The sequence below is a fragment of the Triticum dicoccoides genome, chromosome 1A, assembly GCF_002162155.2.
Source record: "Triticum dicoccoides isolate Atlit2015 ecotype Zavitan chromosome 1A, WEW_v2.0, whole genome shotgun sequence".
Lineage (NCBI taxonomy): Eukaryota > Viridiplantae > Streptophyta > Magnoliopsida > Poales > Poaceae > Triticum > Triticum dicoccoides.
Window position 1 is genome coordinate 458,388,081 of NC_041380.1, and position 14,530 is coordinate 458,402,610.

Consider the following 14,530-nt stretch of genomic DNA (forward strand, 5'->3'; position numbering starts at 1 on the left):
TCCTCCTCCCTTCCCCTCCTCCCTACTTTGTATAATGTAGTTTTCTTACTGTCTTTAGTAAGTGTTTAAAATAATTAGTACGTAAATTAATAAACTAGTTGAACTAGTTTAGTTTTAGTAAGAACTAGTTGAATTAATAGAACTAATGTAATTTTAGTAAGAAAATTAATATAACTAGTTGAACTAGTTTATTTTTAGTTTATTTCTATTTATAGTAAGTTTATATTTAGTAAGAACTATTTGAATTAATAGAACTAGTTGAACATGTCACATTTGTTGTTATTTTTTTAGTTTAAGCAATTATTCCCGCATCGATGTCGTTCGCTAGGGTTTTATTTATAGGGTTTTTGTTTTTGCAGAAATCAAGGAGCCCCTCCATCATCCCCGCTGTCGTCCCCATCACCGACCCCTTTCAACCTCGAGGTGAGACCAGCCAAATCTCCATGTCAATATGAGTCCTATAAGATATGATGTAGATAAAAACATGTATATCTTGTGTTGCTCAAATAGGATATGCGGTTGCCTAAGTGGCCGATCATGTTCATGTTCATGTTCATGTTACTCCGAGGGGCCTATGTTTTGCCAGAGTGTTGATTAATTTCCATTCCGGCAAATTTCAGGCGCTCGATATGTCCTGTTTTAGCAAAGGTCATGCCGGAATTTTCCGTGAATTTTGGCATGACTTGTGCTAGAATATGTAGGAAATATCGAGTGGCCTAGATTTTCTAGAAAGATAATTAAACGATATTTCGGATTGACTTTAAGTTTGTAGAGGCCGAAGAATCCCGACTGTTGTCGTGGGGTGTAATGTCGTACTCGTTTAGTACATATATTTAATTGTACAAGTTTAATATTTGAATTATGAACATAGGAAATGTCGTACTCGGACGACGAAAGTCTCCAGGGGGAGTGCGACTGGTGCCACGACGACCGGGGTTTCTGCGACAGGCCTTACCTGGACGAAGATCGGCGCTTCAGCATTAAGCTCGAGGAGGCCTTCGATTGTGAGACGGTAAGCTACGACGCAAAGTGTTTTTTCGTAATTAAGCTTGACTTCTACTACTTCAATGTGTAATTTTCATCTTTTACAATTCGACTAGCTTATCCCATGCCATGCAAGACGCTATGTCTTGGAGAGGATGGGTTTTAAAGATCATGAGATGAATTAAACAAAGAAAATTAACCTAAGGACCCATCATGGTATGGATTTTGAGGTAAATCTATACAATTCTGAGAGCGTATCCCATTTTGGTTGTCCGGGTTGGGAAGCACTTTGCAAGATGTATGATTTTCAAGAGGGTATGTTTGTCACCATGGATCTTGGTGATCCTGGCATCGACCAACACAACTTGGACATTTGGGTCCTTGTTGATACGCTTCCAATTCTACCGCCATGTGAGTTTCTCAAACATAGTTATTAACTAATTTATATTGTTCATTTCAAAATAGTTGACAGTTTATTTTCATTGACAACTTATTTTCATTGTTCAAACAATGTGCGGAACATGGTAGACAGGACCTACTACACCGATGGCTCTGAATTAACTTATCAGGAGAAAAATCATCTGGTTGCATTTTATACTGATCTTGAGAATTACAATATCTATAATAAAACTCCTCCACATTATGGTTAATACGTGCCATTAGTGCATGTGTTGAACTACGGTAACATCCATGGAGATGGCATGGTAAGATTTTTTACTATTACGACATCCATGCATCTTTTGCATAAATTCTTTTAAAACTTAACTACATTGCTAACTACAAAGTTATTACTATATTTTTCAACAGGAAATCCCGGATGATTGCGTGCCTCATCTGATGTATCAGAAAGGTCGCCTTAATGTTTTGAACATACAGCCAGGTCGTCCTACGAACCTCACATGTCCATATCGTATTTCTAAAAGAGGTGGAGACATGAAAATCACAGAATGGAAAAAATGTATGGACAGTCGTAAGGAGGTACTTGGAAGCAACATTGTGCGAAAGGTAAGAATTGGAGACAGGATAATCTCCATTCTCCATAATGGAGAGTCAAGGGCTATCTTGTTTTATGCTATTTTACCTAAGAGAATATAGTAGGTCCTAAGAGAATGTAGTACGTCCTATGAGGTACAATATTTATTATGTGGTACAATGTGTTAGAGTTGATGATGAGGAGTAGTTGTGATTATGACTAGTGACCAACTTGCTATGTGATGTCTCATTGATGAAAACGATGATCATGAGGAGGTGTTATATGACAATGATGTATTATGATGATAAGTTGTTAATGATATGATGATGATGATGATGACGATGATATTTATTATGTCATTGGGTGAAAGAACTGCGGATTAGTTTCAAGTGGATGTCCATCCACTTGAAACTAGTCCACGGTTCTTTCACCCAGTGATGTAATAACTCATTATGATGTAAAAATAATCTCTAAATTGCTGCTATATGAAAACTTGTATAAAGGTGTATGAATAAAACATGAAATAAAAAAACAAAATAAAAGTAGTAGCACGTGGAGGGAGAAGCGCTACTAGTAACTACCAATAGCGCTGTTTGTAGAAAACGCTACTACTAAGTCGATATAGTAGTAGCGTGGGTTAACCCACGCTACTGTAACCTTTAGCTGTAGCACTGTACCAGTAGCGCCCCATCCCGCGCTACTGATAGGCCTAAAACCCGCGCTGCTGCTAGGCTTTTCCCTAGTAGTGTAAACGCTTTATGGCCCCCTGGATTGCCAAGTGTGTTGCTGAAACTTAGAAGTTTAGATGATTAGAATGCTTGCAGTTGGTTTATTCTCATGCCTGAATTAGACATAACACAATGCAGTTACCAGTATCCTATAAAGAACTACAGTTACCATAGTATCTGAATATATTAATGCAATGGTGATTCATACTCAAAATTAACAAGGAGAATAGTGATGGCGCATTCAGCAAATTGGAGTAGAAGTGCTATAAGCTGGTATTGGTTCCCGGTCATGCGGCACAAAACTATCATGGCAATGCATCTGCTACACAGAGAAAAACAATTAGTGTTTACCTATGCAAAAATGATGAGGGGATAGTATCAAACCATGAATACAATAAAATTTCTTAGAACATATTCAATAGCCTCTCAACACGTGGCGCGTTAAATAAGCATTTGCAGCGCGCCGATCGCTTGTTTTTGCGCTGCGCGGAGCGCTGGCTCCAGCGGCCGCTGTAAACTTTAGCGCGCGTGAGTAGCTCCAGTAGGCGCTGCAAAAATACTATGCGCGCGCTCTCGTACAAACAACATTGCACTCCAAACACAAACAAAATAAATCAACAATAAATAGTTTAATTTCATTATTACAACTCAAACAAATAGTTTATCTTTCAATACAACAAATAGTTCAACAATACAATATCAAATGCACAAATCATGATGCTCTTTGTCAGTCGTTCAATGCCCACCACTCCTCGATGATATTCTTCTGCAGACCATCATGTGTTTCGACACGTCGAATGCCATGATAGGAGGCAACAAAACGGGCCACCCTGGCAGCCCTCCGCCACACTCGCACGGGATGTTCCAAGAGCTCATAGTGAGAGTAGTCTACATCTTCACCATGTTCATTCTCGATGATCATGTTGTGCATGATCACACAAGCGTGCATGATGTACCAAAGCATCTTTTGATTCCAAAATCTAGACGGTCCTCTCACAATAGCAAATTGGGCTTGCAAAATCCCAAAATCTCTCTCCACATCTTTTCTAGCCGCCGCCTGAGCATTGTAGAAATCAAGATTTTCTTACCTTCCGGTTTCTTCAATGGCTTCACAAACGTTTGCCACTTTGGGTAGATGCCATCCGCATGATAGTAGCCATAGTTGTATGTACGACCATTTGCTACAAACTGCACCGGTGACAATTCACCATTTGCATCCTTACTCATCAATGGTCACCGATTAACAACGTTGATGTCATTCAAAGATTCAGGCATTCCAAAGAAAGTATGTCAAATCCAAGTCTCTTGTTCGGCCACCGCTTCAAGGATTATAGTGGAACCCTTTTTTTGACCATGGAATTGGCCATGCCATGCCTTAGGACAATTCTTCCAACTCCAATGCATCCAATCTATTGAGCCAAGCATACCTGGGAAGCTGCGAGCTTTGTTCATCTCCAATAGCCTTGCAGCGTCTTCGATATTGGGAGATCTCAAATACTCCTAACCAAACACTTGCACAATTCCGACTGCGAAGCACCTGACATACATGATGGCTTGATTCTCACCCATGTCCAAGTGATCATTAAGTAGATCAGCGGGGATATCGTATGCCAACATACGCGAAGCGGCTGTCACCTTCTAAAAGGTGCTATACCCGAGCTCTCCGGCGGCATTCCTCCTTTGCTGAAAAAACCGGTCATGACTCGCTAGTTTCTCTGCAATGCGCCTGAACAACTCGGTGCTCATCCTAAACCGGCGCCGGAAGTATGAATCGGGGTACACGGGAGGATCCGCAAAATTGTGCCTGATCAATCTGTTGTGGGCATCGATCCTATCCCTCCAAATTTTCTGCCGACCCATAACCGAACCACCGTGCTTCGGTTTTTTATTAATGTGCATAGCTAGGATCATTGCAAGATCCTCCTCCTCTTCAATATCAAATTTTTCTTCAGAAGAATCATATGACGAACTCATCTACAATGTCCAATTTAAACTAGGCTATAAAAACTACAAACAACATGCACCAAATTCATGTAAAAATGTGAAGTTGAAGCAACACATACCTTGCAAACATTTTGTCGAACACCTTGTGGGCGCCGAGCGGCAGTGGGCGGCCGGGCGCTGTTCGTCGGGGGAATGCCGCGCGCGAGGGGCGGCGACGACTAAAGGGAGACGGAGGAAGTAGCAACCGTGTGTGGATAGGCCGGGGAAGCGCCGGAACGGTCGCCGGAACAAATGAGGTGGCGCGGGCGGCGGCGGCGCCAGCGGCTGGATGGGGGTAGGTGGAAGTTGCGAGCGGGCGCTCGAGTGTCCAGTGCGCGGGAGTGGGTGATACGTCCATTTTGCATCATGCTTTTATATAAATATTTATTGCATTATGGGCTATTATTACACATTATGTCACAATACTTATGCCTATTCTCTCTTATTTTACAAGGTTTACATAAAGAGGGAGAATGCTGGCAGCTGGGATTCTGGGCTGGAAAAGGAGAAAATATTAGAGACCTATTCTGCACAACTCCAAAAGTCTTGAAACTTCACGGAAGATGTTTTCCAAATATATAAAAAATATCGAGAGCAAGAACTTCACCAGGGGGGCCACACCCTACCCACGAGGGTAGGGGCGTGCCCTACCCCCTGGGCGCGCCCCCTACCTCGTGGGCCCCCTGGTGGCCCTTCGGTGGCCATCTTCTGCTATATGGAGTCTTTCGATGGGAAAAAAATCATAAGCCATCTTCTTGGACGAAACTCCGCCGCCACGAGGTGGAACCTTGGCGGAACCAATCTAGGGCTCTGGCGGAGCTGTTCTGCCAGGGAAACTTCCCTCCCGGAGGGGGTAATCATCGCCATCGTCATCACCAACGCTCCTCTCATCGGGAGAGGGAAATCTCCATCAACATCTTCATCAGCACTATCTCATCTCAAAACCCTAGTTCATCTCTTGTATCCAATTCTTATCTCCAAGTCCGGGATTGGTGCTAGTAGGTTGCTGGTAGTCTTAATTACTCCTTGTAGTTTATGCTAGTTGGTTTAGTTGGTGGAAGATCATATGTTCAGATCCTATATGCATATTAATACCCCTCTGATTATGAACATGTTTATGCTTTGTGAGTAGTTACTTTTGTTCCTGAGGACATGGGAGAAGTCTTGCTATTAGTAGTCATGTGAATTTGGTATTCGTTCGATATTTTGATGAGATGTATGTTGTCTCTCCTCTAGTGGTGTTATGTGAACGTCGACTACATGACACTTCATCATTATTTGGGCCTAGAGGAAGGCATTGGGAAGTAATAAGTAGATGATGGGTTGCTAGGGACAGAAGCTTAAACCCTAGTTTATGTTGCTTCGTAAGGGGCTGATTTGGATCCATATGTTTCATGCTATGGTTAGGTTTACCTTAATACTTTTGTTGTATTTGCGGATGCTTGCAATAGAGGTTAATCATAAGTGGGATGCTTGTCCAAGTAAGGGTAGCACCCAAGCACTGGTCCACCCACATACCAAATTATGAAAGTACCGAATGCGAGTCATAAGAACGTGATGAAAACTAGCTTGACGATATTCCCATGTGTTCTCGGGAGCGCTTTACATCATATAAGAGTTTGTCCAGGCTTGTCCTTTGCTACAAAAAGGATTGGACCACCTTGCTGCACCTTATTTACTTTTGTTACTTGTAGCTCGTTACAAATTATCTTATCACAAAACTACCTGTTACCACTTATTTCAGTACTTGCAGAGAATACCTTGCTGGAAACCGCTTATCATTTCCTTCTGCTCCTCGTTGGGTTCGACACTCTTACTTATCGAAAGGACTATGATAGATCCCCTATACTTGTGGGTCATCAAGACTCTTTTCTGGCGCCGTTGCCGGGGAGTGAAGCGCCTTTGGTAGGTGGAATTTGGTAAGGAAAAATTTATATAGTGTGCTGAAATTTACTGTCACTTATTACCATGGAAGGTAATCCTCTGAGGGGCTTGTTCAGGGTATCTTCTCCCCGACCAGTAGAGCAAAGAGTTGCTCCTCAACCTACTGAACCTGCTGAAAATGAATATGAAAATGAAAATGCTTGCTTTGAAGTTCCTTCGGGTATGATAGAAAAACTGCTAGCTAATCCTTTTCTAGGAGATGGAACAAAACATCCTGATGAACATTTGATATATGTGGATCAAGTTTGTGAATTATTTAAGCTTGCAGGTGTACCCGGAGATGTTGTTAAGAAGAAGGTCTTCCCCTTATCTTTGAGGGGAGATGCATCGACATGGTATAGGCTATGTGATGATATGAGTTCTTGGAATTACAAACGGTTGAAATTGGAATTTCATCAGAAGTTTTATCCTATGCATCTTGTTCATCATGATCGCAATTATATATATAATTTTTGGCCTCGCGAAGGAGAAAGCATCGCTCAAGCTTGGGGAGGCTTAAATCAATGTTATATTCATGCCCCAATCATGAGCTCTCAAGAGAAATGATTATTCAAAATTTTTATGCTCAGCTTTCTGGTAATAATCGCACCATGCTTGATACTTCTTGTGCTGGCTCTTTTATGATGAAGACTATTGAATTCAAATGGGATTTATTAGAAAGAATTAAACGCAACTCTGAAGACTGGGACCTCGACAATGGTAAGGAGTCAGGTATGACACCTAGTTTTGATTGTGTTAAATCTTTTATGGATGCCGATATTTTTCGTAAATTTAGCACTAAATATGGACTTGACTCTGAGATAGTAGCTTCTTTCTGTGAATCTTTTGCTGCTTATATTGATCTCCCCAAGGAGAAGTGGTTTAAATATCATCCTCCCATAGAAGTAAAAGTAGATGCACCTATTAAAGTTGAAGAAAAGACTATTACTTATAATGATCCTATTGTTCCTACTTCTTACATTGAGAAACCACCTTTCCCTATTAGGATAAAGGATCATGCTAAAGCTTCAATTGTGGTTCGTAAAAGCAATATTAAAACATATACACCTCCTGAGCAAGTTAAAGTTGAACCTAATATTGCTATTGTTAAACATCTCTTGTCTGATAATATTGATGTGTAACATCCCAAATTTTCAATTTGAAATGTTATACATTAGGTCATCATGCATATCATATTTTATTTTGCTTTTGGTTTTGATCCTAGAAAATCCTAAGCAACTCAAGGACCCACGGAGAGAGTTGGGAATTTCGTTATTTACATATTTGAGTTTCCTCAAATTTTGTAAACGGGATCATTTGATTTTATTTATTTTATCATCAATTATTTCTATTACAAAAATATGAGAGAGGGAATAAAATGACTTTCCCAAAATATAGAAATATTGAGATTTTAATAAAAAAATCAAATAAGATTTATTTCGGAGTTTTTTGGTATTTTTAATTGAATTTAGGAAAAATGCGCGTTTTTCAAAGTTGTAGTTTGGGCCCAAATAAATGTTCACTTAATCGGGCTTCATTTTAGAAACCCGGGAAAATTTATTTCGTGATTTTTGGAGTCCGTTTAGTATTTCTTTTTATTTTTCTTCCGAGTGTAATTATTTAAAAAAAACGAAACCGACTATGGGCCGTACTCGAGCAGGACTCCGCCCAGGGCGCCTTTATATAGCGCCGCACCCGAGCCCCCAGCCCACACCAGCCCTGCGCCCGATCCGCCGCCGCCGCCGCCGGAGCAGCGCGCCACCCGAGGTTCGCCGCCGCCTCGACTTCCGTGCCGATTTTTTTTCTTTTTCACCGGTTTTATTTTTGATTTTTTTATTATTTTATTTATTTTAATTATTTTCGGATTAGGTTAATTACCGATTAATCTGTTCATCGTTTTTCTTTTTTCGTCGGATTTTCCGTGGTTATTTTCTCATCGCGATTTTTGATCCGATTTTCGTTTTAGTATAACTTTTCGCTCGTTTATCGGAATCAGGCGATTCAAGCGCCTGGAGTTTCGTCTCGAAACCCTTTTTCCGAATAATTAACTTAAACAAGTTTTTGCTACTGTAAAATTTGACTTAGATCCAGATTACTAGAACGAAGTTGTTTTCTTTCGCCGTTTGATTTCTTTTGCTTCGTTCGATTTGATTCTTTTTGCAAACCAGGGTTCTTAAGTTGAACTTTCTGGTTAGATCTTATATTTGAGTTTTACCTGTGCATTAGATGAGTACTTATTGTATACTTATTTATTTTTCTGCGATAGAATACCGGAGTGCGCCGCCTGTTACTTTGAATCTCTAGGTTTCGCGGATCATCAGCAAGGCAAGTAACACTTTGATCATACCTTTTTCTACAACCCAGTTTTTCTTGCATTAGATCAATCCTCACACATTGCATGATTAGGATCTAATTAAATTGTGGGATGGGAAGTAGATGAGGTAGTACCTATTACCTGTTTATTATCAAACCTTTGGGAGTTACTTCTACGTTTGCTTAGTATGCCATGCTATGCTAGTAGACGTGGATTGGGTGAGTGATATCCATGACAGATGTGAGATTGATAATTAATGGTTTATCTAAGGTGGCAACCTAACACACATCTGGGTGGATTGAGGCACCTGGGTATTCCAGGACTTGCCTGTTTTATTTTGGACCGCCACCCAGGCTCAAAGGGATCATGAGATTATTCATACTAGAAACTTCCGTGTGTAGCCACAAGCCATTATGGGCTCTGGCATAGTTGATTAAGTCGTGCGAACTCTTACAGGGTAGACTAGTAGATGTAGGGGAAAGTAGGTGTACCGGTCTATCCAACGTAAGGTGCTAGCGCTTCTGAAAGGCTATGTCTCGGTCATCCGTTTCTCAAACACCATGTAGTGTGAGAAAACCAACGGAGGAGATCGAGTCTTGTGGGGAAAAGTGCGCAAACCTCTGCAGAGTGTATAAACTAATCATGATTAGCCGTGTCCCCGGTTATGGACATCTTGAGTATCTAGTACCTGGATTATCATGTGAATCTCAACATGTTACTCTAAAGTTAATTTTGTTGGGTTTTAATGATGTTACTTAATTGGGATTGAGAATGCTGTCAACCATTCTCAATTTTTAACAACCACCATGATAGTAATTAATTTTATTCCTTTGAAGTAGGGAAAATTGGCTTTACGCAAAAACAGTAACCATAGAGCTTTCCACCAGCCAAATATGCATATAGTATAGTTGTTTCATTCCATTACTCTCTATGTGTTACCTTGCCAGCATATTCCATGTGCTGACCCGTTTTCGGGCTGCAACGTTAATGTTGCAGACTTTTCAGACGATGATTGAGGAGTTTTTAGGTCGTGGTTCTATACTCAGTGATGCCGTTGGAGTTGAGGGACTCACTTATCTTCCAAGCCTTCCGCTGTTATCGTTATTAGATGGCCTTAAGCCATATTTATTGTAATAAGCTCTCTTTTGAGACACTCGATGTAATAAGTGTGTGATTGCTACTCTGCTATAAATCCTCCGAGTACTGTGTGGTGTCAGCATTACTGATCCAGGGATGACACCGGAGCACAGAGATCAGACTGTTTGAGGTCTGGTCGCTACATGATGGGCATGTTATTTATTTCTATAATGAAACTGTTAGAATTGCTAAACCCTGATAAAGATAAACCTAGACATGTAGTAGGCATGCCTGTTATTTCTGTTAAAATATGAGATCATTGTTATCATGGCTTATGTGATATGGGTGCTAGTGCTAGTGCAATACCTTATTCCTTATACAAAGAAGTTATGCATGATATTGCACCTGCTAAGATGGAAGATATTGATGTCACAATTAAACTTGCCAATAGAGATACTATTTCACCAATGGGGATTGTTGGAGATGTTGAAGTCTTGTGTGGGAAAACTAAATATCCTGCTGATTTTCTTGTTCTTGGTTCCCCACATGATAGCTTTTGTCCCATTATATTTGGTAGACCCTTCTTAAATACTGTTAATGCTACCATATATTGCAAAAGAGATGTTGTTACTATCGGTTTAGATGATATGACTCATGAATTTAATTTTTCTAAATTTAGTAGACAACACCGTGAAGAAGAATTACCTAGTAAGGATGAAATTATTGGTCTTGCTTCTATTGCCGTACCTCCTAGTGATCCTTTAGAACAATATTTGCTAGACCATGAAAATGATGCGTTTATGAATGAAAGAAGGGAATTAGATGAAGTATTTTTAAACAGGAACCTATTCTAAAAAACAATTTACCTGTTGAAATCCTAGGGGATCCTCCTCCACCTAAGGGTGATCCCGTGTTTGAGCTTAAACCATTAACTGATACCCTTAAATATGCTTATCTTGACGAGAAAAAGATATATCATGTTATTATTAGTGCTAACCTTTCAGAGCATGAAGAAGAAAGATTATTGAAAACTCTGAAGAAGCACCGTGCTGCTATTGGGTATACTCTTGATGATCTTAAGGGCATTAGTCCCACTCTATGTCAACATAAAATTAATTTGGAAGAAGATGCTAAACCAGTTTGTGATCATCAATGCTGGCTGAATCCTAAAATGAAAGAAATGGTAAGAAACGAGATACTAAAGCTCCTTGAGGCAGGTATAATTTATCCCATTGCTGATAGTCAGTGGGTAAGCCCTGTCCATTGTGTCCCTAAGAAGGGAGGTATTACTGTTGTTCCTAATGATAAAGATGAATTGATTCCTCAAAGAATTATTACAGGTTATAGGATGGTAATTTATTTCCGCAAATTAAATAAGGCCACTAAAAAGGATCATTATCCCTTACCTTTTATTGATCAAATGCTAGAAATATTATCTAAACATACACATTTTTGCTTTCTAGATGGTTATTCTGGTTTCTCTCAAATACCTGTGTCAGCTAAAGATCAATCAAAGACTACTTTTACATGCCCTTTTGGTATTTTTGCTTATAGACGTATGCCTTTTGGTTTATGTAGTGCACCTGCTACCTTTCAAATATGCATGATGGCTATATTCTCTGACTTTTATGAAAAGATTTGTGAGGTTTTCATGGACGACTTTTCTGTCTATGGATCTTCTTTTGATGATTGCTTGAGCAACCTTAATCGAGTTTTGCAGAGATGTGAAGAAACTAATCTTGTATTGAATTGGGAAAAGTGCCACTTTATGGTTAATGAAGGTATTGTCTTGGGGCATAAAGTTTCTGAAAGAGGTATTGAAGTTGATAGAGCCAAGGTTGATGCTATTGAAAAGATGCCATGTCCCAAGGACATCAAAGGTATAAGAAGTTTCCTTAGCATGCCGGATTTTATAGGAGGTTCATTAACGACTTCTCAAAAATTTCTCTTCCTCTGACTAATTTATTACAAAAAGATATACCATTTGTCTTTGATGATGATTGTGTAGAAGCATTTGAAATACTTAAGAAAGCATTGATCTCTGCACCTATTGTTCAGCCACCTGATTGGAATTTACCCTTTGAAATTATGTGTGATGCTAGTGATTATGCTGTAGGTGCTGTTCTAGGACAAAGAGTTGATAAGAAACTAAATGTTATTCAATATGCTAGTAAAACTCTAGACAATGCTCAAAAAAATTATGCTACTACTGAAAAAGAATTCTTAGCAGTTGCATTTGCTTGTGATAAGTTTAGACCTTATATTTTTGATTCTAAAGTAACTATTCACACTGATCATGCTGCTATGAGATATATTATGGAAAAGAAAGATTCTAAACCCAGACTTATTAGATGGGTTCTCTTACTACAAGAATTTGATTTGCATATTGTTGATAGAAAAGGAGCTGAGAACCCCGTTGCAGACAACTTGTCTAGGTTAGAAAATGTGCTTGATGAGCCACTACCTATTGATGATAGCTTCCCTGATGAGCAAATAAATGTCATAAATGCCTCTCATACTGCTCCATGGTATGCTGATTATGCTAATTACATTGTTGCTAAGTTTATACCACCTAGTTTCACATACCAGCAAAAGAAAAAGTTATTCTATGATTTGAGGCATTACTTTTGGGATGACCCACATCTTTATAAAGAAGGAGTAGATGGTGTTATTAGACGTTGTGTACTTGAGGATGAACAGGAACAGATCCTACGCAAGCGTCACTCCGAAGCTTATGGAGGACACCATGCTGGAGATAGAACTGCACATAAGGTATTGCAATTTGGTTTTTATTGGCCTATTCTCTTCAAGGATGCCTGTAAGTTTGTCTTATCTTGTGATGAATGTTAAAGAATTGGTAATATTAGTAGACGTCAAGAAATGCCCATGAATTATTCACTTGTTATTGAACCATTTGATGTTTGGGGCTTTGACTATATGGGACCTTTTCCTTCCTCTAATGGTTATACACATATTTTAGTTGTTGTTGATTATGTTACTAAGTGGGTAGAAACTATTCCAACTAGTAGTGTTGATCATAACACCTCTATTAAGATGCTTAAAGAAGTAATTTTTCCAAGATTTAGAGTCCCTAGATATTTAATGACTGATGGTGGTTCACATTTTATTCATGGTGCTTTCCGTAAAATGCTTGCTAAATATGATGTTAATCATAGAATTGCATCTACTTATCACCCTCAGTCTAGTGGTCAAGTAGAATTGAGTAATAGAGAACTCAAATTAATTTTGCAAAAGACTGTTAATAGGTCTAGAAAGAATTGGTCCAAGAAACTTGATGATGCATTATGGGCCTATAGAACTGCATATAAAAATCCTATGGGCATGTCTCCGTATAAAATGGTCTATGGAAAAGCATGTCACTTGCCTCTCAAACTTGAACACAAGGCTTATTGGGCTATTAAAGAACTTAACTATGATTTTAAACTTGCCGGTGAGAAGAGGTTATTTGATATTAGCTCACTTGATGAATGGAGAACCCAAGCCTACGAAAATGCCAAGTTGTTTAAAGAAAAAGTTAAAAGATGGCATGATAAAAGGATACAAAAGCGCGAGTTTAATGTAGGTGATTGTGTATTGCTGTACAACTCTCGTTTAAGATTTTTTGCAGGAAAACTTCTCTCTAATGGGAAGGTCCTTACGTTATTGAGGAGGTCTACCGTTCCGGTGCCATAAAAATCAACAACTTCGAAGGCACAAATCCGAAGGTGGTGAACGGTCAAAGAATCAAACACTATATCTCAGGTAATCCCATAAATGTTGAAACCAATGTTATCGAAACCGTAACCCCGGAGGAATACATAAAGAACACTTTTCAGAACGTTTCATACTCCAGAAAGGAATAGGTATGTGGTACGGTAAGTAAACCGACTCCAAAACAGTTTTTAAGGCAATATTTCTCCGTTTTGGAATATTTAGAAAAATAGAAAAATAAGCAGCAGTACGGGAAGGACACGAGGGCTCCACGAGGGTGGAGGGCGCGCCCTACCCTACTGGGCATGCCCCCCTACCTCGTGGGCACCTCGTGTGCTCTCCGGACTCCGTTTTCGTACATGACACGTATTTTGGTCGGTAAAAATTCATTATATAATCTCCCAGGGGTTTTGACTCCCGTATCACGCAAAAATCTCCTTTCTTTGTTTCGAGCTGTTTTTCTGACAGGTCTAGATTATCATGACGTCTCCAAGTGCCACCAAGGACAAGTTCTTCGAGAAGGTCATCAACCCTTACCTCGCGGAGGTGCAACGACACCCTCAAACCATTGAGATGCGTGATGGGTTGCTGCACATCCGTGATGCTGAGGTACCAAAGGGGACCGGAAGCGTGGAGACGAGGCTTGAAGCAATGGAGCAACAAGTTTTCAAGTGTCAGGGGATGGTGGAGCGTGGACTCAACTCCAACTACATGATGATCGCAGAATTCACCAACAAACACAAGCTGGATGCCGACAACATCGGGGAGACCATCTTCAAGCTTCACGAGAAAATCGAGCACCTTCAAGCTCAAATCTATGACCTGCAAAACCAAAAC